Below are 7,491 nucleotides of genomic sequence, written 5' to 3'. Positions count from 1 at the left end.
ATGTACAATATATCATTAAAATAGATGATTAAGACTGATTTAAAGGCTTCATGACATACATCAGCACTAAAATTTGAAGAAAAGTCTCATTTTAATGCGAATGGGACGCAGCACAAGTTTAATTTCCACACATAATCCTACAGAGGGCACAATTTCATAGCGTGGTCTTTGTGTTTGGCATACACTCTTTCTGTCAGAAGAGGCCTCTATAAACACATCTGATGTGAGTTTTTGGCTTTGCCAAACCATGAAAATGCCACAAAAAGTGACAAAAAAGTCAATATGAATGAAATTTTTTTTTTTTATAATATTCATTATACCTATATACTGTATTTCTTTATTACTAGTGTAGTATGAGTTTTAAGTATCTGATATACAGGTGCTGGTCATATAATTAGAATATCATCAAAAAGATTTATTTCACTAATTCCATTTAAAAATGGAAAAGTTTATTTCTTTTCATTTTGATGATTATAACTGACAACTAATGAAAATCCCAAATTCAGTATCTCAGAAAATTAGAATATTACTTAAGACCAATACAAAGAAAGGATTTTTAGAAATCTTTGCCAACTGAAAAGTATGAACATGAAAAGTATGTACAGCATGTACAGCACTCAATACTTAGATGGGGCTCCTTTTGCCTGAATTACCGCAGCAATGCGGCATGGCATGGAGTCGATCAGTCTGTGGCAATGCTCAGGTGTTATGAGAGCCCAGGTTGCTCTGATAGTGGCTCTTCTGCATTGTTGGGTCTGGCCAGGGATGGGCAGTATTTATGATACATGTATTTCAAATAAGTATTTCAAATACAAAATAGTATTTTGTCATTTGTATTTGATAGGGTTGATGAAAATGACTTTGTATTTTGTATACTTTAGTGTTTTGTATTTTTGTATTTTTAAAATACTGTAAAATACTTTGTAAGAAGTCTACATGATGACATCATAAAATTGCGACCTCTGATTGGTGCCTACTCAATAGTTTGCAGAGACTTGTTGCAATCAGAACAGAAAATTGATCCATATGGAAGAAGGTGGTCAAAAAACGTGCAGGCTGCCAGCTTTCCATCAATTTTTAGCATGAATTGCTATAATTTTTATCAGTTCATGTTAAGTTTTGGTGTTCATTTTGGTATACTAGGCTAAATAGTATACTAATTTACATAATGTTCTTGAAAACAATTATACCGAGCAGCAGCCCCCTATATTTATGATTAACAATCAAATGATTAATTGGTTAAAAACTAATTGCTATGAATACAGGTGCCATCAGTTATCTTCTTATAAATGAGTTGTTGTCATTGAGTCAGTGTTGCTGATGCAAAGTAGGCCCTTCATTAACAAACACCAAGTAAATAAATTAGGATACATTAAATTAGGATACATAAATTAGGAGTCATTTGCAAACATTATACTGTTGGTTACTTTAAAACTAACCTATATCTGGGAGATCACAGGGATATGTGAATATTTGTTCTGTTAAAGCCACAATATGTACATTTTCGCCTCTAAAGATCGCTAATTCAAAACAAAGGTGAAGCTCGATGACACCTTGATTTCACGGAATCATGAGATGTGTTGTCTTCACGTCTACAGCCGGTGGAAAAGAATCGGGACAGGACTCAGGCAAAAATCATGTTCATGGAGAGATTATTAACATTACTGTAGTATGAAGCAGAGCAGGGCCGAATGCTGTGAGAGCAGTAACGAGCCCACTGGAGCGATTACTAATGAGAGACGAGTGCGACACACAGCTCGACAGCAGCGTATCTTTTATTATGCCACAGTCACCGCTTCCGCTTCTTCCGGTCATGTGCGCGTAGGGTAAAGCAGCGCTGCGTATCATATTAGATACATTTGTGTGTTGAAAGTTGGTTTAGTGCTACTCTGTGCTTTCACTCGGCGACTGCTATGAGACACTTGTTGCACACTGCAGAAAGCTAGATCGATATTAGTCATGGTAAAACATGGTACTCAGGATAAATCAAGAAAACGAGATTCAAACAAAAAGAATTAGGGCCAGATTTACTAACAGCTTATGCCAGCGCAAACCCTCTTTTGGCGTTAAAAAACTACTGTCGGGATTTACTAAAGACATGCAGTATAAAATTAGCACTGAAAATGCGTGGACTGAGTTGTGTTTGTGGCTGACCTTATTGCATATGCATTTTTAGGAGTTTCCCTTTCAGATGCAAAATTAATTGGGAGGAGAGTATTTAAATGAATCAAACAATGTGATTTACTAATGTTTGCGCTCATCAATTTACTGGTATTTACACCATTATTTAACACCCTAAAAAAGCATGTCTGAACCCATTTTGTGACATGGCTGCAATTGTTACTGTTAGGAGGAGACACCGCAGAGAACAGAGAGCGCGTGGTAGAAGGATTATTAATTTCTTTGAAATGCCAGTGTAAGACTTTATCCGAACATATCGTTTGCCTATATCTATATCTATAGGCCAACATAGCTTGGCAAACTATATTATACAGTATATGTGTGTTTGTCAGATTACATGTTAAGTTGCGCCTGTGTCGACCCGCACCTGATAAGAACATCAGCATCAGGATTCAGCTGTTTATTTGCGGCCCAACTCTAATTTGCACTGCTCTTGGTAGATTGCGTTAGTCATTATGTAAATGATCTGACCATGTCTGTGTTCTTTAATTTGCAAGTCAGCAGATCACGTGCAAAACTTGCCACTCCCATCAACACGTTTGTGGAATTGCACTCTCACGATAATTTGCCCCTTTAGTAAATCTGGCCCTTAATGTGTTAAGCGATATAACATGATGAGTTTTCTGTCGATGAATGTATCCAAACATTTGCTTCCCTATCTAATAAAACTCATAATATACAGTACTAAAGTGTCTTTGATGTTTCCATGGTTTTTCGACAAAATAAAACGGGAAATCAAGGGTAATGATGTCATTTATAGGAGGTTAAAACTGCTTATTTCTCTGGATTTAGAATTCCTTGGAAACATTTGGGATAATGTAATACACAAGGCAACAAAAAATATAACATTGTTTTAGTGGTTTTTGAATATTTTAATCTAAAAATCCTACATATTTGTGCCTTTAACTGGTTGCATATGTCAGATTTGTTGTATGACTCGGGCAAAGAAAAGCTGTTGCTATCAAACGTTGTTTACTTAATCAAGTCAGTGTAATGGTGAAGGGATCGATCAAATGGACCAACTGATGGAAGGTTTGCGAAGACATTTCATGCTCCCTTGTAAATGTATTTTGTAGTATTTTCAAAATACAAAAATACAGTATTTTATTTTGATACATGGTATGACTGCTGTATTTTGTAGTTTATTTTGATACTTTTAAAATTAAGGCCCCGTCCACACGGAGACGCGTTTCTGTGAATACGCACAATTTTTTTATCGGATAGGCGTTTCGTCCACACAGATCTGGCATTTTCAAAAGGTTAAACCGCAAATTTTTGAAACCGGGTCCCAGAGTGGAAAAATTTGAAAACGCCGTCTTTGCCTTATCGTGTGGACGGGGCAATCCGTATATTTTCTGAAACGATGATGTCATCACCCCACGTGTCGACCCAAGTCAGACGCGCTAACACCACAAAACAGCACCAACAACAGCAATAGCAGACTCTACATGCTTGCGTTTGTGCTGCAGAAGCTACTGAGCCAAAATAAAGCGTTATTTCTAAGCTTTGATATAGTTTGTATTCAGCGCGCAAGGTTTATGCGCATGCTCCAAGTCTTGTTCACTGCTTTAAGTGCATTTCTGTGACAGAATTACAGTGCCACATAATGGTCTGGCATGTATACTACATCATTTTGAGTCGTTTCAGTGGGTTTGTGTGGACACAGATATTTTTTGAGACGAGGAAAAAAAAAGATCGGTTTAGGGTAAGCTCCGGCTTCGTGTGGACATAGCCTAAGGTATTTGGTATTTTATTTTAAAATACATTTTGATGTATTATTGCCCATCCCTGGGTCTGGCATATCGCATCTTCCTCTTCACAATACCCCATAGATTTTCAATGGGGTTAAGGTCAGGTGAGTTTGCTGGCCAATTAAGAACAGGGATACCATGGTCCTTAAACCAGGTACTGGTAGCTTTGGCACTGTGTGCAGGTGCCAAGTCCTGTTGGAAAATTAAATCTGCATCTCCATAAAGTTGGTCAGCAGCAGGAATGAGACAGCTGAAACCCATGTCTTACATACGTCTGTGCGTAGTGGTTCTTGAAGCACTGACTCCAGCTGCAGTCCACTCTTTGTGAATCTCCCCCACATTTTTGAATGGGTTTTGTTTCCAGGGTGCGGTTATCCCTATTGCTTGTACACTTTTTTCTACCACATCTTTTCCTTCCCTTCGCCTCTCTATTAATGTGCTTGGACACAGAGCTCTGTGAACAGCCAGCCTCTTTTTCAATGACCTTTTGTGTCTTGCCCTCCTTGTGCAAGGTGTCAATGGTCGTCTTTTGGACAACTGTCAAGTCAGCAGTCTTCCCCATGATTGTGTAGCCTACAGAACTAGATTGAGAGACCATTTAAAGGCCTTTGAGTTAATTAGCTGATTAGAGTGTGGCACCAGGTGTCTTCAACATTGAACCTTTTCACAATATTCTAATTTTCTGAGATACTGAATTTGGGATTTTCCTTAGTTGTCAGTTATAATCATCAAAATTAAAAGAAATAAACATTTGAAATATATAAGTCTGTGTGTAATGAATGAATATAATATACAAGTTTCACTTTTTGAATGGAATTAGTGAAATAAATCAACTTTTTGATGACATTCTAATTATATGACCAGCACCTGTAGAGTGTTTCTCACAGATTGTCTGACCACATGTGATGAGATCGCCCCCCCCCCACAGGAAACCAAGCTTCTGAGAAGTTTTGAAACCATCTTTACACTGAAAAAAGTGTTTGATGTTTGTCACATCTGACAAACCGATCACAATGTCAAATTAAAATTATCTCCAAAAATCCACACATGCAATCAAAAGAGTGTTTTATGAAATAAAATGTTTATAAATCAAGCTCTTGCTTCACTCCTCCAAAAATACATTTTATCCAAGGCAGAAATTTGGAGATCCTGGTGTAGACATTGGGTAGTGTAGGGGAGTCACAGTTGTTTTTCTGAGTGAATGAAACGGCACCAACGGCAACATTGTTGCACACCAAAGGTCCTCCAGAATCACCCTGAGAAGTGGAAAAAGTTACAGGCTGTGAATAAAATTGAACAGCTATACTACAGTATTTTTGATTTGTCTATAATATACTTTGTACCTGACAGAATCCTCCACGACCATCTGCACACACCTGCACACACCATCCTTGAGGTGGAGTATGTTTTCCCCCAGTACTTCAGACATGCTCGCTGTACCATTGGTGATTTTTTTTTACCCCATCCTGCAACACTGCATTTGGCATTGGCCTTGATGTCCTTATCTTTCTTTGGTATGGAGATCCAGTTGACTTTTTTGCTCTTTTTGACCTTTACATGTAGCTACAGCACATAATTCAGTGATTAAAGCTGAGAAATTTCATAATAAAAACTGGATGACAAAATTCATTGTATTCTTTCAGGTATATACTTTCAGGTATGCTAGTATTTTATAATTTAAGTATAATTATTCAAATGATTGCTTGAGACTGCAGTTTTTATTCCAGTTCTACGATCACATTTCTATAAGGCTTTGTTCAGACAAAAATATTTTTTCAGACATATCTTAAATCAGTTTTTGTTTTGTTTTTTGTTTTTTTGTAATTTGAAGCAAAACAACCAAATAAACAAAAAAACATACTAAATTAATGATGTTTACAATCCCTATTTGAACCACATCGATATGTGGTTTTCTGATCTAAATCCAGAATACATCTCAGTCTCTTAGACTCTATATGGTCAGATCAGGTTTCAAGTTGTTGTATATTGCTTGAGTCATTATATGGCCAACAATGTAGATACACCAGATATTGACATCACTGAATTAATTTCATCACATGTAAAATGAACTGTCAGTCCTATAAATCAGATCTGAAACCAAATTGAATTTGTGAACAATTTGAACAAAGCCTAGGAGATCAGGACATTCAGGATACTTTTCTCTTAATTCCTCACATGGTTAACAATTGTTTTCTTGCATTTTGCCATGCAAAACCTAGCTGAGTCATTTACCTGAAGTAGCATGATGTCATTTAGCAGACATTCAGACTCAAACGGGTGGATGTGGTAGAAATTGACAGCCTGACTAGAACCATGATTGTGATCATGAGCTCCAACCACAACTGTCAGCTTCTCTCCTCTGTCAAGATGAGAAAGAAAACATGCATTTTATTGGTATAAGTTCTGATCAAAACTGAGACTTGCATTTCAGGCCTGATCTATAACAATAAGTATTTACAACCATATTATTTTATTAACAAACTTTGTTATGATGCTTCCATTGTAAAGTTACAAACAAATAGCTCAACTTTAGCTTTAGTTTAAGTAAAATACATTTTGGGTTCAAACAATAATTGCCGGACTGCCTAGAAGTCGGGTATGCACTAGGTTGGGTACTATATGTGTAATTTCGAAAGTAGTCACACCAAGTGTAGACCCTTTTGCAGCAGTCCGGGACTCTTTGACTCACAATGAAATTTTACTGAACCGAACAAAAAACGCACTCTGTAAAGAAGTGTGCAGCCGTCATGACAAACTGTTCAGACACAAGGAAGCCACCGCATATGTGTTCATTATTTCTTTGTATAAAAACCATGTAGGGTCTTGAATGAGGCCTGGCTTCTGCGCCGTTCACTATACCCACATTCACAGATGCTGAAAGAGAAACTAACTTATGTTGGTTAAAAGAGAAATAGACTTGACTAAATGGACTTTCAGATGAAGTCATTGAGCGTAGTGAAAGCACTGCTAATAATTACATAACATTAAAAGTGCACATTTATGGTAAATGTAGAAAACGTAATGCAATAGGAGTTCAATATTTTCCATCAGACTTACATGGAAGGGTTGGATATGGTAGCAGCGTGACTAGCAAAGGCACAGAGACGATCATGATGCTGTTCTGAGAAGTTTTCTCTATAGTGCTGAAGTTCTCCTCAGTGTTGATGATGGTATTTAGCATAAAGTGGTCTGGTTTAGCCCCTTAGTAGTGCTCGTACTTCTTCTTTCAAAGCTTCCTGTGGGTCTCACTTTGCACTAAAGTGGAAAATATAGGTGTTATATTTGCGTTCTTGATGGTAGTAGACTAATCTGCCCATGTGTGATGTAATCCATGTCTAATATTTCTTGTAAATTCTGTTAGAGGTGAGAAATCAGTTGAGAGCTTAGTAAAACTGATACTCTATCTGTGGTTAGATCTCTAAAACTTTTGTTGGAAGATTTACAAAGCTCTTTATTTTACAACTCAAATCATGGCGGCTTTTCCAGGAATGTTTTTATATTATATTATTATTATTATTATTATTTATTTATTTATTTTGACCTGTCCGAAAAACTGTTT

At 36.9% G+C, this 7,491-nt stretch overlaps 1 pseudogene; it reads right to left on the bottom strand.

The window, feature by feature from the left end:
* Positions 1-4,860: 4,860 nt before the first annotated feature.
* On the bottom strand, positions 4,861-7,113 carry LOC125280135 (annotated as a pseudogene).
* Between the last annotated feature and the right edge of the window lie 378 nt (positions 7,114-7,491).

The sequence above is a fragment of the Megalobrama amblycephala genome, linkage group LG12 (genome assembly GCF_018812025.1).
Source record: "Megalobrama amblycephala isolate DHTTF-2021 linkage group LG12, ASM1881202v1, whole genome shotgun sequence".
NCBI lineage: Eukaryota > Metazoa > Chordata > Actinopteri > Cypriniformes > Xenocyprididae > Megalobrama > Megalobrama amblycephala.
This window is presented reverse-complemented; position numbering and strand designations above follow the sequence as displayed.